Source organism: Nesoenas mayeri (genome assembly GCF_963082525.1).
Source record: "Nesoenas mayeri genome assembly, chromosome: 17".
NCBI lineage: Eukaryota > Metazoa > Chordata > Aves > Columbiformes > Columbidae > Nesoenas > Nesoenas mayeri.
Window position 1 is genome coordinate 593,500 of NC_137565.1, and position 19,181 is coordinate 612,680.

The window sequence follows — 19,181 nt, forward strand, 5'->3', positions numbered from 1 at the left end:
GCGGACGCACAGCCGGAGGCACAGCCGGAGGCACAGCCGGAGGCACAGCCGCAGCCCGGGCCGCCCGCACGCCGGTGCAGCGCGTCGGAGCAGGAGCCGACACCGCAGACACAACCGGGCTCGCCCAGCACCGAGCGAGGTTCGGCCACACTGGAATAGGTCACATCCCAGGAGCCAGCAGGCGGCCTTTCACGTATGCAGGATCAGGCTTGATATCGTGTGTTTTCAGCTGTTCCGCAAACCAGCCCACAATCACGTCCCTGAACGGAGCTTCGTTACCTCCGCCTGTAATTTCTGAAGGCGCGCAAAGCCCAGGAGCAGGGCCGCGGTGCAGCAAGCAGCTGCGGAAAGCTGCCGCGAAAGGCAGGAGAACGGCACTTCGGAGCAGAGGGGACTGGCGGGCACGGGCCGCGCGAGGCATTCCGCAGGGCAGACACAACCCCGCGCACACCACCATGCGTATTTTTATTCCAGCTTCTACCTTGCTTTATCCAGACCTATGATTTACTTCTGTTGCTAATTCCATCTTACTCAAGCCCTCCTTGCAGCCCGTGCAGACCCCCGGGACCTGTCATTTCCCTGGCAGAGGCCTGCATCCCCAGCCAACCATCCCTTGTCACCGCAGGCAATGCAAAGCTAACTACTGCTGCAGTGAGTCCTGTAAGAACCGGCGCCATCTTCTCCAGGCTCCCAGCACCGGCCGATGCACCGAGCCCCTCTGGCGAGAACTGGAGCAAAGCCGACAGCTCTGCAGGGCTGTAAGCGAGCCCTGGCCCTGCACCTGAGCAGCGGCCATGGGAAGCACCACTGCGGCCGTGACCACCCGCCCCATCGGCCGAGACATCAGTTATCAAGGAAACCTTCAATAAGGGCGTGAGATCCTAGAGCAGCACTGCAGGTTTTTGATTTGAGAGAGCGGTGTTACATGCACCAGAGCGAGCACAGCCGGCTCCACAAAGAAGCAATTTCCTCTAAATGCCCAGGGACATCCTGTTTGCTGCTTGACATCCTGAGGAAAACAAAAATCTAAGAATAATTACAGCCGAAGCAACTAAGGTGAAGCCCGTTGGTAATTTTCAGCCCTGAATAACCAAAAAGGGGTGATAATTACTTCAGCTAACGATCACTGAACTTTGAGATGGCAGCCGAGGAGTGGGAAGCGGCTCTCGGGCCGCGGCGCTGTGGGTCCTGGCCCAGAAACGGCTGGAAGAGGCTGCACCGAGGGACACGGCGCTACCCAGAAGTGCGAGAAGTAAAGAGAGCACAGCAAGCTCAGCAGAGATGGCCTGGGAGCCTGCCCTACCTTCTTCCCGCATAACACACGCTGCATCCACTTACGGTGGAGGAAGATGCTTCTTTTTGGCCCACACTGTGCCCTCACGATGCGCAGCACAAGAGAGCCTTGGCACTAACTGTATTATCCCTACAAACGAAGGTTTTAACATTTCTCAGACACAAAAGACTGGCTGAAACACCACAGCTTCAAGCAAAACACAGGATCTGGATTTCATATCGTGTTTTCTGTCATGGCAGAAAAGCCAACTCAAGTGTCAAGTACAACGTTAACAGAGCAGAGTTTGCTAAGAAAGCGAAGCCCCCAGACAGCAGTGCCGGGAGGGAGAGGGCACGAACAGCTTGGTCACAGCTGTGGAAACGAGCGGGGTCTGTCACACCGGGGACCTTCACCACAGCGAGGGGCCAGCACCGCTGCGGCCAGCACCGCTGCGGCCAGCGCGTGGAACCGGAGGGTCCATTCAGAGACCTGAAGTCAGCGGAAGGACCTCTCCACCCGCCGCTCCTCCGTCAGAGCGACTGCGGGACAAGGAACAGAGCCCAAAGTAACACAGTTCACCGAGGCAGGACTACGGGTAGAGCTACATAACCAACTCACTCCTCGGCTCTTTCACGTTCCCTTGCTGCTGCCCCTGGATGAGCAGCGAGACAACACTAGAAGTGGCAAGTGGGACTGGCAGAAGCCTCTAAAATCATGATGCAAAAACTGAACACGTTCTCTTAGAGATGTAAAACTGGTCTCACATGGAGCTTTTGTGCTAACAGTTGTCTCAGTCGATATGCACATTCCACCTAGCAGCACATGTCCAGATACACCACAGACATCCTTGCCCAAAGCGCTTCACACGCTGCTATTCACAACGTACCTGACACCTTCCTATTTAAAACAGTATTACCGCTAAAGGAAACAGTCTTACTCACTAACCAACACTCTTGTCTCGGCAAAACAAAGCAATTAACATCTGAGTTCACAGGGAAATAGATTAGCACAACAGATGCATGTGCATGTATTTCGGCCCTTTGGTAAAATGCACTGTTTTGGGGCCAGATGTTTCTGCTCGTGCCAAAGGAGAATCCAGCTGCATCAAGCTGTGAATATTTCTTCTGATCTGTCAAAATCTGCTATGAACTAGAAGAGAAAAAGCCAGCACTGAAGTCTGAAATAGAAGCCTGTTTTCCACGGGGATTTCACCACCATCTGTATTTTAAAAGCTTTAGTACAACTTGACAGAGTCTGAAAAAGTTTGTGACACAATAGGTAAGGCACATTGAAATACTGTTCAAGTAGGATTTCTGGTAGAGTTGAAACATATGGCAAAAGACTAGTTTTGTGCACATTTTTTCCCCTTAAAAATCAATTTATACCTATTAGCTGGATTTACAACACATTTAAATTGCACAGCCTTTCTTGTAATGTGCTGCTATTACCAGTTGAGCTCTCATTATTGAGACGACGGAGCAATATTGAATTGCTGGGCAAACAAGGTCCTTTTTCAAAGACACCAGAGGTGATTCTTTTTCTCACGGTTTCTAAACCCAGGTTTTTTTCTTTCTCTTCATTAAGAGAATTACTACGGATTTGCACTGATGCAAGAGTAACGTGATATCCTTTCCCTGAAACCATAAAAAGGAGCCCAAATGGAAACAGAATAGCTAAGCTTAGACATGGAAGCACCTCACACCCCGGTGGAGCTCACCAACGGGGCACGTCGGCCAGCCTGCCCGTCCTTCCCAAACCTAGCACCCGGCAGGACCAGCACGCTCCCACCGCCGCAAAACCCCATAGCTCACAGAAACCTGCCATTCTAACCCCAAAATCAGCTCCTGCAGCCCACAGGGAGAACACAGCGGCAGGAGCAGGATCGGACGGTCACCTGCGTCTCTTTGGTGAATAAGCGGCTGCACCATTATCTTCTGGTGAGTCCTAAAGCTGAGACTTTCTGAAGTGCCTCAGGCACCCCGACTCCTAAGAGTGTTGAGATTCCAGTCTCTTATGCTCCACCTTCCAACCTTCAGCCTTCTTAAAAATCAATAAATCCTGGAACGAACAAGTACATGTGGTACAGCAAGAGGGAGCGGCATGCAGTCAGACACATCCGAACTGAGCTCAGTTTAAATTCTGCTCCTCACACGTGCACACCAGCGCTGCGGCAGCTGCGCTGCCTTCCAGGTGCGCCGCACAGCTTTGCCACTGACAGGGTTATCTATTTTACCGGGAATTATGCTAGCAGTGAAAATCACAGTCGAATTGTTTTGAAAGAAGCAAGCCTCAGATGGACAATTTAGATTTCACAGAAGTTGAAAGAGGATTTGCAGGTTCAAATTATTAATCAACACCCTGCCAGGCAGGGGCCAAGAGCAATCTGCCGATGCTGAGTTCTCCTGGACTTACCCTGTACAACGTGGATGTGAGACTGACTCAGTGGGGAGACGGGATTGTGCCTGCAGCCTTTTCCTTCCGAGGCAGAGGCCACATTGATCCCTGGCTTTCAGCGGCAAGTGAGAACTTACAGATGGTGGGGGGAATTCTTCCTGCAGGAAACCGGGGAGTCGGGGGCTTTCTGAGCCAGGGGACACAATGCACGTGACAAGGTGACTTCTCTGCTGGTGAGAGCATGTTCCAGCTACACCAAAACATTATGAACTGCACGCAGGGTCACACGGGGCCCTTCTTTTGCTAGCAAGAAACATGGAGAAAAGAGGCCAGAAGAAGGCGGGTGCGCTCAGAGGATCCAGCCTGTTCCCGCAAGAGCAGCAGCTCTCCCGCAGTGACAGTCGTGGTGACGCAGGCTGCTCCGGCAAGGGGAATTTAATTGTAATGAGCACCCGGCACAATGTAACAATGGTTAATCACAGAGAATCACACAGCCAGTGCCTCCGGTCACATCAGGCTAGCTTCATCATCCTTTTGCTTGACCTAGCAAGCTGACGGATTCTTCAGGGACAAACTTAAAGAAAAAGAACGGGGGGAAGGGAAGGTAAACTTTTCATAAACAATTTTAAAGAAAAGTCTAATTAATGCTCTACTGAAAAAGAAAAAAAAAAGTAGAGGGCCATTCCACCATTTGCTGCAAATTCCTGTAAAGCCCACGGCAGCCTCCAGGGAACCATCCCCGGCACCTGTCACCGGGACAGGCAGTGCGGTGGTGCCACCCGCCCCTCGGCCGCGGCTCGATGGCTGTCCAGCAGAGCACCGGCTGTGCACAGACTGCAAACGCAGCTCTCGGGTGCCACAAACCAGCTCGTGTCCCGCGTCCGCGCGCTCGGGGCGCAGGAGGCTGAGCGGGGGCAGCGTCCCGGGGCGGGGACGGGAGGGGAAGGGCACGAGCAGGTGAGAGAGAGACGTGTGTGTGCCGCGTGTACCAGAGCGCGCGGCCGCACGGAGCAGCCAGCAGCGCCGCGCCGGGTCTGCTCTCTGCTCTACGTCGTTATGGCAAAGAAGTGCTCCAAGATAAAAAGAGTGGGATACGCTCCCACAGGCCCTGACTGAAAATGGTGATTTACTTGTTCTTTCCGTTGCCCTCAGCTGTGTCTCGGTGACACAGCCCACAGCACCCTGCAGCACTCCCGTACAACCCCGCTCGTTTCCTGCTGCCAGCCCGCCAGCGCGGGCGGCCCCGGCACAGCCCTGGCTCTTCTGCATCTACTCTGAAGGCAAATTACTTGCAGCCTGACGGGGAGTGCTAAATTTTTCATTACAATCTTTCTCCGGAGGTTTGGTGTTTAATAATTTGTACAGTATAAAATTTCACATATGGGAAAACGTGGCACCACACAGCCTCTCCAGATGCCCTTTTTTTTTTCCTTGCTGCTAATCATGTGAGCCCCCCAGCTAAAGCGTGGATTTAGGGCATAATTAAAGCTTTGTACTTTTATAGTAATATGGGCAAAGCTCAATTTTATTTTTAGGAAGAACACGCCACATTTGTAAATTCCCATTTCACCGAGGATCAATTTTCAAACAGGCTTTGTACCCAGGCTTCTTTGTTCCTGACACACCATGGAAACATAAACCATGTAAGCAGCTCGTGGTACCAAGAGCGAGCCACGGCCCCCGCTTAGCCGCGGAGAAGGCCCTTCCATTCCCTGCGATCGAACCAAGAGTGGCGGTGGCTGTGCCGGGGACATCTGCAAGAGCGCCTCACATCATCTGCTCTGGTTTGCATCACGGAATTCAGCAGGAGAGTCTCTCAGATTGGTCACATGAACTTCAAACCCCAAGTCTGAGCTACAGCCCTGGGCAGAGCCGAAGTGATGTAACCTTGCTGCTGCTCCTCAGCCGTCCCCGTCCCCGTCCCCGTCCCCATGCCGCCCCGGGGGCCAAGCAGAGCCTCCCGGCCTTCCCGCAGAACTGCCTTCTCCCCGCACTGGAAGAGAACAACCTGGCACACACTTCCAGCATTAACTACAGCTGCATGCAGAGGACCAGCACACGGTTTACACGCTAAGCCCTCCAAAAGCCTCCTTGTAAAGACTTCAGCGGGACCTAAGTGTGGGACAGATTCCGCATTAGGTACTTCACAGCAAGTGACCCACCACGTAATCTCCTTCCTGCTGTAACCTACCAAGTGCCATCCCGTGTCCCAGCCCCGAGTCCTCCAGAACGCCGTTACCTTCCCAGCACCGTACAGCCACCTGGGTGAGGACGCGGCGCGGCAGAGCGCGGCGGACAGGCAGCGCGGGGGAAGGAAGAGGGTGCTGGCAGAACGGACACGGACCCCTTGGCGGCCCATACAGAAACAGTCACGCAGTGGGCAGCATTTCGAGGACTAGCTCTAATTACGTGATGAGCTCTGGAGCACAGCTCCCTTTAGGAAAGCAGCACCCCAGCGGCTGCCTTCCCAGGATTACTCACAATATCACGTCTTTCCCTCTTCTCTTGAACGTCCTCCTAAGTAAATTCAGGAAGCCCACAGAGTACAACAACGGCCACCTTTCACAATATGGTTTTAACTCAATCCAAGTTTCTCCCATCTGCTCAGGAGACCCACAAACTGCCTTAAAATGCAGCGCTTCGGTGCTACGATGGATTTCTGATTTCCCACAGAGACACCAGGTGACAGTCAGTTTGAGCTCTGGTAAAAATTTCCAGCATTCTTTGACAAGTCTTGTGCTTAACAGAGAGATCTCAGTTCTGCCGCTAAGTGTCCCCGTGCCCCTCGCCGGGCTGAAAGCCAGTTGTTACTCTGCTGAGCAGCAGCAGTACCGGCCGGGGTGAAGCTGTCACCGTGGGTAAGCAGCTCCTCAGCTCTCAGAGCCTACGAACGCGGCAAATACGTCAAATGACCTAGAACTGAGAAATAACGACCTTGAAAGTGAGAGCTTATTTCTGGCTTGATCCATCTCTAATATCACAGCTTAAACTAAATCAACCGTGCATTTTAAGATCTATATTGTATCCTTCCAAATCTACCTGAGAATGCTGAAGTCTCGAAATGTTATTTGTTGAAGTGCAGAGCTTACTACAGGTCAAATTTTCCTTGCCTTGTACCTGATGCTGTGTGTTACTGAAGCCAGTACAGCCGACACAGGACAGATAGCTCCCCAAACTTAGTGAACCCTCCTAGCGGCCACAAAACTACTGAGATAAAACTTGTGATATGTGATAATCAAACTTAAAGAAATTAAAATATACACTAAAAAGTGTTTTCTAAATGTCTTTACGCTGACTGGCCCGAACAAGCCCCGCTGTGTGAAGGCTCTCGGCTCTGTAATCCTCAGGTTTCTCACCATGCAGCTTTATGAAAACTCGACTAGTGACCAGCTGTGAGTGGCAGCGTAACGGCACCTGCCCACACAGCCACCGACCTCGAGGAGCGTCACTCGTCCCGACTTCGAGCAGGCATTTCCATGAAATCCTGGGCAGGAAAATGCACATGTGGAGATAAAATAGAGGCAAAGACTCCGTGTCAAAGAGCAGATTGGACTCTTGCCATCGCGCCTGTGACAGCGATCCCTAATTCTCCAGGATATCTGCTTATCCAGCAAAACACAAGATGGTTGTCCAGCAGACAGGGCAGCTCTGGGGGCAGAGACTCGACCCGCAGTCAGCTCCACACTCATCTCTACTATTGCCCGCCCCTCTTTGTTTTCTTACATAGAAACCAGTTTTACATAATGTCATTATGCTCAGGTTGTGAAGGTGAATTTACCTGTGACCGAAAGCACAGCAATTTTCAGTAGCAAGTATGATTGCCTGTCGCTGTGCATCGCCACAGACAGCGATGCTCACGTTATCCTTGGAACGGGAAGGGGTCAACCGCTGCTGTTAAACTCGGGAGGCCTGAGAGCTAAAGGACGAGCTGCAGTATCAGCGTCTGCCAGAGGAAACTCATCCATGTTCTCATTTGGGGGGAGAAGGATTTATATCAACTTACGCAGATAAGGAACATGCGAAATAAATACATAAGTCAGAACTTACTAATGGGTATTATTTCTCAGATAGGAGCAAGTTAATGCTATATAGCCAGGCAACAAAGCCATTCCATCCTCGATAAGGGCATAAACACATTAAAGGAATAATCCCTGTGTGACATGGGGCTACTTATGCATTCATTAAATTTTCCCTGCTTCCACCAGCACTGCCTTTAAAAGCCACTGTTCCGCCCCAGCCTCATCAACCCCTGCAGCCCACGGTTTGCTGCTCCTTCCATGGGCACCGACATGCAGAGAATCCCGTTATCAATCCCTTCTCAAAAGACAAATAGAAATCTTCTCTTCTGCACCACAGGCGAAGCAGCAGCTTGGCCTATTTCAGCAGTTTGCTATTCCTTCCCGTATCAGCCTCTCGGTTACCTCCTGCAGAAAAACCGGCTCGTGAGGGAGCACAGCCCTGGGCTCTCCCGCGTCCCGCCGGCGCGGGCGCTGGGTCAGCCGTTTACCCTGCCCACCACATCTGTAAGACGCTCTGTTTTACACGTATTTATTGGGTGTTCAGTCCCGATTCCCTCAAGTTACAGATCATTTTCCTATTCAGCAGAAGCAGTAACTCGACACTAAGGAAAAGGTTAAGAACATGTTTGTTTTCCACTATCGCAACAGGTTCCTTCTTTTTATCGGTTGCCTGTGAAGCCGGCGCAGATGACAAAGCACGTCCCCAGTAGCGAGTCCTGTTCAAACCCAGCAGCGCCACGAGCGGGCGTGCAATGGGCCAGCACACGGCGCCGCTCTGCTCCACCTCGCGCCAACACAAAGCTGACGAGGGAAGGAAGAAAGATCTGATCCTATGTCAAAGAATCCAGCTTCAACCAACTCAATACTGGCATCTGGTTCTTTCCCTTAAGAAAATCACATGGAAGAACCAAAGCTTTTAAGAGACAGTAACTTATTAAAAACATTTACTGGGATAATTTCACATTCTTAGCTCAGCACCCAATATTTATTATCATTTCACCATTCTGGGTGTGGATTCTGTAGGTATTTTGATAAACGTGTCGATCCATCGAAATTTGGTAAGCATTGCTCTCCTGCAGAAAGACATTTGGGAACCTTTCCCAGCCCCGTCAGACTTCCCTGCGCAGACGGGACGAGCAGCAGAACGGAGTGGCCCCGGCGCTCCCCAGGCGGAACGGACCCGGACCCGGAGCCGCCCCGTCGCTCCCAGGTGGAGCGGACCCGGACCCGGAGCGGCCCCGTCGCTCCCAGGTGGAGCGGACCCGGACCCGGAGAGGCCCCGGCGCTCCCAGGTGGAGCGGATCCGGACCCGGAGCGGCCCCGGCGCTCCCAGGTGGAGCGGATCCGGACCCGGAGCGGCCCCGACGCTCCCCAGGCGGAGCGGCCCCAGAGTGGCCCCGGCGCTCCCAGGCGGAGCGGACCCGGACCCGGAGCGGCCCCGGCGCTCCCAGGTGGAGCGGACCCGGACCCGGAGCGGCCCCGGCGCTCCCAGGTGGAGCAGCCCCAGAGTGGCCCCGGCGCTCCCCAGGCGGAGCAGATCCGGACCCAGAGCGGCCCCGGCGCTTGCACATGGATTTTTCACCACTGTAACGACATCCTGATGGGAAGAGTTGATTGGCAGGTGCCAAGTAAAACACCTGGAGAACTCAAAAAGCGCCAGGGGAAAGCAAGGCTATGTGGCTCGCTGGAAGATAAGATGGAGCGCATTCACTCCAAACAGAACCACCTCCACACCCCACGTACGCAGACACGCTCCACGGCAGTCCATCAACACCCACCGTGAGCCACTGATTAAAAGGCAAATTCAATACCTCTGTCGGAATACAGAGACAGAATAAATATCCTTATCGTTCCATTTACTGTAAATAATACTTAAGTGCAAGTCAAATATTAGCTATATTCGGCACAGCATCATAACAAAACAAGCACTGCTAACATTATGGTCCCAAACTGTGTTATTCTTAATTAACATCTGACATATATCTGCTTTTGCAATCACCCATTACTGATTAAATGACAAGGCACAATGTCAGATGCATAGTCTGATTGGTTAGTACTCAGTTACCAAGGTGTTACATTTTGAAATTGCCTGTGAATTGATTTCTTTTATTGAATTAATAAGTGTTATCATACTGTACAGAAGGTAAAATTGCTACTGAATGTGAGCGATAACATATAATTACAGAAAATCAAATCCTAATCTGCAGAGCCAAGCCAGGTGTCAACATTTTAATTGTAGTCAGAGAAGCGCAATAGCACCACGGAGCAGGGGGGAAGGGAAGAGGTACCTACGTACAGGAAGAAAAGAACATATCGCATAACCCCCCTCAGCGAGGTACGATCGCAGCCCAGCGACCCAGCGCTCGCGGGCAGAAATAGCACGCTGAGGTTTTATTGCAGACCATGACCCCACGTGCCGGGACACCTGACCGCCATCCAGACCAAAACCCATCGCGGAGTCTCAGACTTGCGTTTTTGAGAGAACACTTCTCAAAGATTTTAGGAGACATAAGCATAAAATACTTTAATGGTGCTCTTCCCCTATTCTTCCCTAAAAAAAATAAAAAAATAAGATCCCTTCTTCTTTCTGTAGGAGAATGTGAGATGATACTGTAATTTTCTGCTATCAATAAAAACTCACCATTTTTATTAATTTTAGTAGCTTTACACACTGTTTTGGTGAAAAAATGCCTCTTAGTTGTTTCCTAGTTGGATTTGCATTCAACCACCACACTAACGCAACTGCTGGCATCTAAACTGATGATGTTCAACTAGGGTAACCCCCTCACAGGGACGCGCTCAAATGAGTCAGTTCCAACACAGCGGCGCAGACACAAGAGCTGTGCGGGCAGCCCCACGGGCCAGGTCCCGCATTCCCCCCGCCCTGCCCCGCTGGTGCCCAGCTCACAGCGCCACTGCCGGCCCCGAGCCCTTGCCCTTGACGCCGCTTCTCGCGTCCTCCCGAGAGCCCAGCGGGGTGTCCACAACCACGCACAATCTACCAGCTTTTCCTGTTGCGAACTCTCGTTTCTGAGTCTCAGTGTGATCTCTGTCCTTTGGCAAACGGACAAGGCAGCAGAGAAGGCAATGACACAAAGCGACGTTCAAAGACCACGCCGCTTCCCTACTACACCGCAAGCCAACTACCAATTTGCAGAACATCTGTTCAAATGATCATCCTTTTCTTTTGTTCAAGGATAAAGAGGAAGAGGTTAAGTCATCCTATTTGTATACAGAGAGTTAAAAATAGTGCTACTGCCACCCAATTGGCAAGACAACTTGGCAGCAAGACGGCATATAAAAATTTTACATGAAGCTCTTTCCAAATTAGTTCTTTCTATGCTTCTGTTTCCAGGGTAATAGTGAAAGTTTCCTTCTTGAATTGCAAACCCCTGGGCTTAGCTGGGAGATCCAGGCCAGCACGCATCTGACAACGCAGTAACACGGCAAAGCAGCGCAAGAGGTCGTGGCTCCGTGTCTCAGGAACGTCTCGTACACGCGGTCCTCTGCGGCGAGGCCCAGCGGCAGCCCAGGCAGGGCACGAGCGCGCCGACACAAAGCATCATTGTGTGAAGAAGGGAGGGAAGAGCGCCTCTCCAGTATGAGCGCATCGTAATTCTGCACGTTGGCCTGTCTTCTAGATGCTAATAAAGTTGAAAAAAAAAGTTGAAGAAAAAACCCCACAACTTTTTACTGGAGTTGAAGTAATGTACTTTTAAAAGAAAATTTCTAAAGCATGAGACGTGTAACTTGGATCTGCAATGATCACCGTGGGGAAAATAACCGGTAGCAATTGTCATATGCCTGAAGAATGTGAGTTCTGGAGAGCAGGAGGAATTAGACTAGCAGAAAAAGGTGCAACTATTAAAAGGGAAAAAATAGCTTTATAGAAGAGAGGCCTTTCTCAACTGATTTCTTTCCACAGTTACAGGCAGGTGCCCGGGAACACCCCTGTGGGAGGGCGAGAGCCTGTATCAACTGAGATGAGCTGCACCAGCTCGCAGACCTTCAGCTGCGACGAACACCTGCACGGCCCCACGCAGGAGCGCCAGGAAAGCGGCCAGCAGCCAACGGGGCTCCTTTGCAGTCACTCCATTGACAGCTATTCCTGACCCCAACTTCAGCATGGTTGGAAGCCTGGGGGTTTAACAAGCTAAACCTCCTGCTCTTTCACAAACAGAACGTGTCCAGGTATGTTCCTGTATCTCTTCTAGGTCGCAGCCATTGCAGTGTAGAAGTGGTTACTTTTTGCTCCCCGGCTGAGCCCGTTTTTGGAAGCACACAGGAAGGATGGTGCGGTGCCTGCAACGCTCCGTTCCCGCAGCCCCCATACTGCCAATGTGCCGCTGGGGACAGAGCGGCACCGCTGCTGCCGCTGTGCGTGAACCAGCTCCCAGCCCGGACTGATGCATTTCTTCCATTTCAAGGAGACGGAGGCGCAGCAGCCCAGACGTGACAGTCCCATGGCAGCTCTAGCTGATGCAAGTTATAAACTGACCAATTCCCACTGTTCCCTTTGCCCTCAGCCGTACATTCCCACCTTCTCTCTTGCACCATTACCTTTATGACTAAGTGGTGAGACAATTCAGGAAATTAGCTCAAAATAAGCGAATGTTTTAAAAAACCGCGTTGGCTCCCGGCTGGCTGCTGTCTCCGCAGCAGCTGTGAGCGGCAGGGGGACGGCGCGGGAGCCGCGGGCCCTCCGTGCCGCCCACGGGCTGGGACACGCTGCTCCGTCCGCCCTGCCGGACAGGGACCTGCACGGGCTCCAGGAGGCCCGGGGGACCCGGCCCGGCTGTTCGCGAGGCACGATGTCAAACACACAGCTATTTGCTGCAATATTTCCTTTGAATTCTGTTGTGCGAAACCACAGTTACGACTATCACAGATCTTGCATTCTGTGGGAGAGATTCCCAGGATGCATCTTCCTTCAATAATCTCCTGTTTATTGCTGCAACTGACTTGGGCACCTACTTAATCTGTGACCTTACAGCTCCTGTCAAGCAGACTGTGACCCCTCTAGACTCGTATTATCTATTACCAAATTTTCATTTTTATTAAGCTCAGCAGAGACTTCTTTCCTCCTCCTGCAGGAAGCATGAATTCTCTTGTGTCATTTATTTCACAAATGATTTATACCAAGAGCCTGTCAACCACAGGAGGTATTTGCTTGTGCTTACTACACCTGCAAGTAGCTCTGTCCTTTCCGGGTCATTACTAATAAAGCACTTATCCCTCATACAAGCACAAATGCCTCCCTGTGCTCTCGCAGGTATTTATCTGGGCACTTCAGAGTCCTCAGTGCATTTATCCTCATGGTGCTCCAGTGAGCTGGGCCTTGTGCGATTTCTGTTACACAGACGAAGAACAAGGCTTGGAGACTGAAACCAGCTCTTTGCTGCTTCGAGAAGGTTTAATCTCCTGAATCGGGATCTGTAACCACCAGATCGCTCCTCCTGGTTCCCCGTGGCACCGCAGGAAACCACTCGTGGTCCATCCCGAATTCTCCGCTTTCCCCGCCAGCCCCACGCCAGCCGTACTGCTGGCCCAGCCCGCACCAGTGCCCGCTCCGTGGCCGCCCCGGGCTGACGAAGCGCTGAGGGCAGAGCCCCGAGCGCCCCCGCCCAGCCCGCGGACCCGGCTCTCCCCCGGGAGACGAGCCGCCCCCGCTCAGCACCGCTCGCTGCGCCGGCCGCGCTCGCCAGAGCAACACCAGCGTGTTCGTCTGGCAACCAGGGAGCCAAGACAAGCACGGAGCAGAGCTGGGGGCCAACTCCAACACCGCAGGCTTGGCAGCCAGCCCGCTTTCCACCTCCTTATGTATTTTTGTCCCAACTTTCCACCTAGTTCTCCCTCTCTTTGGTATTTCTGGGCAGATCATAACACCATCAAAGAGCGACAAACAGCTACGTGGCTTGCCCTTGAGAAATTAAGGCATCTCCACGCTCTCTCCTCTCCCACTCTTTCCAGCATCACTTTGTCACAGGCAAGGCTGAGAAACCTGTTGCTGCTGTTTCTCTTTCAAACCCTAAAGCCAACTGGGAAACCAGAATTTAACCTCACAGCTGCTGAACACAGTTAGATCAATACAAACTGGTCAAACAAAATATTGCTTTTAAAACGCAATTTGTGCTTGGCACTGAACACACCGGGAGAATTCAGAGCAATCCGCAGTGCAGACCAGCTTACAGCCCTGTGAAGAACGTGCTTTGATGCCCCCAATTTCCATCTGACAGTCTTAATGCATTTTGGAAAGAGCCAGTGGAGCAGAAAGCCCGTGCACTAATCACAACCGATGTGAAAAACTGCGAACACTTAATTGCCTCTAATGTGTTGTAAAATTCTGTGTGTGTGCACACGCTTTCTTTCCAAAACTAAACAGTCAGAGCAAGATGGTAGAAAAAAAATGGGGAAATTGTGGCGAGTTATCATGATCCTTTTAGCCTGAAAATTCTCCTTATTGATCCAAACTAGAGCTGGCAGTTGATCCGAAGGGCGATGAGCGCCTTGCCGGGCTCTCGGGCGGTTCGCTGTCCCGAGCGGCACGGGTACCTACGGGAGCCTCCTGCAGACAGAGCGCGGCGCTCCCCGGCGCAGTAAGGGCAGCTCGGAGCAGGCTGCGCCCGCTGGAGTCCAGGGCAGGCTCCCCATCGCTTCCAGCAGGAGCTGGGTCGGGTCCGTTAGACAGTTTGCTTCGGGAAAATCCCCACTTGTCGATTAGAGCTCAGCGGGAAAAACCACCGAGAATAACCTATTTTTATTGGCTATGCCCATTCCACAAATAATTTGAAATTAATCCTCCAATTGCGTTTCAAGCTGCCGAAGGAGAAAAGGTTCTGGAGAAAGCAACACAGGTGAATTACATTTGCTCAACATTTTCAGCATTAAACAATCTGCACATAACTCAGGCTCACTGGAAAGGTTCACTGCAGTGATCTGACATGAAATACAGCCCTGCTAAGCCAAAGAAGATAAAACACGGATACCTTCAGATTTAAAGGAGAAGTAGTGAAGGATTTCATATTTTAATGAGATACAGATGCCGACCACTGAATGAATCATTCTGCCCATAATTAAAGAGTCTTCTGATGTCTGAAGACTCTTCCTGTCATGAAAACTCTTGGATGCTATTTCATCTCCCTCCTAAGCCTGATTTCAGACTCAAAGAGTGGGATCCAAATGTTGATGTCACCCCAGACACCACTTATGTTCTCCATTTCCCTTTTGAAGAACTTGCTATTAATTTCTGTCTGTTCGGGTTTTCATGTTTTTATAGGTCTTTGGGCACCCTTATTGCTGTACGGGAGATATGAAAAATCAACAACGGACCAAGGGACGTTCGGGCACCGTACCTCAGCATTTCATGCAAAACAGCGGCGTTTAAATTAGGGATCTCTCTCAATAGCTTTCAAACCACCGTATAAAATTAGAGAACTTAACTTTCAAGTACACGAAGCACACAGGAATATCTGACAGCTCGGCTCTGCCGTGGCACCCCAGGCACGCAGCGTTCCCATCGTCTCTGCACTAGATGCCCAGGCGCTGGGGTCCCGCCTGGTCACCCACAGCTCCCAAAAAGCTTCTTTTCTTTTCCCGTTAAGTTGGAATTCTGTATTTTCATTGGCTCTCACCGCTCCTCCCTGGGCACGAATCAATGTCCCAGCTTCTCTGCCACAAGGTAAAAGGATGGTAAAAGAACAAAAACAAAAACAAACCCAACCAAACAAACCGACCCAACCGACCAACCCAACCAACCAACCAACCCAACCAAGCCATCCTCTCTTGTGCTGACGAGCCACCGCGGGCGCTACTCTCGCCTCACTGCGGCTGTGTCCTCCCCAGGGAAACGGGTCCTCACGCGTCACCAGCGTTCTGGTTGTGAATTGCTCCTGACAGCCAATATCCCCTTGAACAGCAACACTCAGAACCAAACGTACTGCACCCACCGCCAGAACCAACTTAAATGGACAGAATGCCTCACATATTTGCCCCTCTCACAAGATGGCATTGCAGATCAGAGACAGTCAGTGATCTGCTGTAATCCCAAAACCCTCCTCGCACACTTTCTTTTATAATTTCTGGCAGAACAGGCACCTGACCAGCTCAGGCCTTCTACAGTCGTCCATTCCTGCTTTGCTTAGCACTGCTAGGCTGTACCCTATTTCTGTCTGACCATTTCTGTTATTTCAGATCCCTCTGAATCCCAGCGTTGAACTCGGCTGTGCTGGTGCCCGTCTCACCTTAGCACGATCTGCAAAGTGAATGACCGTGCTCTGCAGAGCCAGCCCGGTACTAACGAACCCGTGACGGCTGCGGGAGCCGCCAGCCTGCGGCCCTCCGGCTGCCTTCTGCCAGCCTAGAAACAGCCTCGGCATCCTCAGCACACTCTGCTGAAAAAATCCCCTCGGCATCACAGGCTTCCCAGCCCACAGCTTCTCCTTTCTGAACGATATCTCATTAAGTCTTCTCTCCTCCAGTTTTCTCAAGCCTCATTTGTCCTCTGCAGATTTTCAAAGATTATCACTAATGGCACTGAGATCGCTTCAGCCGGTTTTCTCAGCGCTGGAGCGGAATCCCTCGCGGCTCCGCTAGCGCAGGTATCCGAGGCGACTCTCCCCGTCCCGCCAGCGAGCGGCCGCGCTGCACCTGGCCCGCTCGGGGAGCAGAGAGCACGAAAAGCTCCCTCGGCACCTCCACTTTCTCACTCCCATCTTCTGAGAGCTTGTCCTTTCCACTGGGCAGGGGACTAACATTCTCCGGCCCAGCTCTCGCTACAAACGCATGTACAGAAACCCCTCTGGCTGCCCTTTGTGTCTTTTGCCAATTGTAGCTCATTTGGACCTTGGTTGGCTCATTTTTTCCTTGCATGTTCATGCTAAAATTGTTCTCAATGGTTCAACCCACTCTCCAATTTTTTTATGTTGCTTTTGAGTTTCAGGTCACTAAAGAGCCTGTGACTGAGCTACAGTAATCTCTTACTACGTTCCCCACCTGTCCTCTCCATTAAGGGAGCTCATACTCGTGCAGTTCCATTTGCTTCTCTAAGAAACTCCCAGCTCTGCTGAACCCCTCTCTCCCAGCAGCTCTGAGCTGACTGGAACCCGCGATCCTCCCCACGCTGCTCGCCCTGCTTTTCTTCTTCGTAATCAGCAGTCTGGCAAACTAGGAATGTTTTTCCTTTAGAGAAGCTATTCTGTCCAGGCAGACCCACTCCCTAATTTCCCAGGTGAGCCTGAACTCCAGTTTCCGCTGGGTTTGCATCTGTTCTGCGCTGGGCTCTGGAGGGGAGCAAGCGCGTACTTCAAGCACTGGGAAGACATTCACCTCCCAAAGTCTCACAGCCCAACCTGTCCTGCACAAACCAGGGGAATTCACAAAGAATGAAGGGGGCTGGGGACGTGCGCACATTTCAGGCTTTTCTGTAAGGACAGGCACATCCTCCAAAGCATCTGAATCTCTAAGTTCATGTCCTTAGAAAAGGCTGCAGAATCCGCCTTGCTGCTGGCACAAGATATAACGAAGGATTTAAGTACAGGTTGTAAAATTCTATGTGCTGTCCCAGATAATTTATACCTTTCCAAATGATGCCTCTCCATTCCATAAATACAGCAGATCACCCTCGAGGAGGCAGCCCTGACCCCAGTCCTTTCAACATCCTCTCTCTGCACAGGGGACACTTACATCCTGCCGCCGTGCTCAGCGGCACAGTGGCAGTCGATAGGAAAGAGTGGCTTCGACAGAAGAGCTAACAAACAACAAATATGTCATAGCAGCCCCCTAATACTTAGAGCGGGGAAGGAAGACGACAGCATGTACAAGGGAGCCATTGAAACCAGCACTGCTCCTAACAGGTGCTCCCGGAGATAGCTGTTATCTGGGCTTTGCCAGCTGGCTCCTGCACACACAGGATCACGCTGCCTTCAACCCCGCTCGCTGTGCCGTTCCCAGAAACGCAGTCTGTGCCCCCAGAAAAATCCCATCGTGCTGTCGGCTGTGATTAGCGGGGCCCAAACAGCCCCTGCCGCCCAGGCAGCAGCGGGTCACGGCCACCCGTGGGTCACGGCCACCCGTGGGTCGTGTCCCAGGGAGCCTGGCTGTTCTCTATTGGGCCATACAGCTTCTTCTACAAATGTGTCAAGCTGCGCCTTAAAACAATTTAGGTCCTTGATCCCATAACTGTCTTGGGTCAAAACCTGCTCCTCACGAACAGCTGCACACCGCCAGTGCGCCCACCCATGGGAACCGAGGCTCCGATGCTCCCCCCACAAGCAGTATTGCTCCCACTGATTTGCGTTTATCAACTATTTGTGCCCCCACCAAACATCCTAAGTTGACTGTATTACTATTTGGGTTGCTGGTTTATTTTTTCTTTCTCGTTTGTTTCCACTCATGGTTGCTTCTCCATTTAATATTAAATTGACAGTGACAGCTCACCACTTTTTTTTCCAAATTCACTAAATTGTTTAATAATATAATTTTTAGAAACAGATTTGTGGCTCGCACACACACACCAAGGCAAAATAAAGATGACAGCGCATTTGAACAAGGTAGCAATAAAACAGTGATAGTAATAAAGAATAAAAATGCTATACCAGGTTGCCATGGGAACCAGCATTCAAGGACTCCAGGTAACGTTGTAAAACACACCACTGAGCATAAAGCAGCTAAGCAGGTTAAGAGGTTATTTATTAGGCTGCAACACGTTGTGCAGTGCCCTCTGGTGAGAGCGCAAGGGACGCGAACGGGTCCAAACCTCCCCAAGGCGCAGGTGCCGGTGCCCCGCGCACCCGCAGCACGTTCGCTGGAAAGCAGCAGAGGTGACGCAGGACACGCAGCCTCGGCTCCCAGCGCTCCTGGGGCGCCAGGGCACCGCAGCGCACAGACCGAGTCACAGACCGAGGCACCGAGGGCGCTGAGGAGCGTTTCCGCAGCAGGACCCGCTGAGCGCTGTGCACTAGCCAGGATGAGAGCTGCAGCAGGCATGGCTGAGGTCAGTAAGCACAACCCTAGGTCACGGTATGTTTTCTTGAGGACTAAAAGTCCAACTGTTCCATGCCCAGACATTTGACCAAAATTAGCAGCAGTTCCCCACACAGAAGAGCTGCAAACCCAGGCTCAGATTCCCTGGAGCCCTGCACACCACAAACAAGCACAGAGAAACAACTCAACAACGTAAGGGTCCCATGGGCACCAAACAACAAGGCAGCAATTCAGTAATTCAACTTGACTCGAGGTACAACCATCCTAAAGTCCTTTCCTACATGAGACAAGAACACACAGATATCAACCAAACACAAGATGTTCTCAAGCATCGTGACAAGGCAGAACCTCTTCCACGACTGCACACCCCCATACAACACAGAGGATGCTGCAGAGCGTTCTGAGCGCACCGTGCACCGCTGCAGCCTCGCGGCCAAGCCCCGGGCGCGGGGCACTCAGGGGCTGACACGATTCTGCAGCTGCAAACCGCAGGCACCGCGCGCCTCCGTGGCACC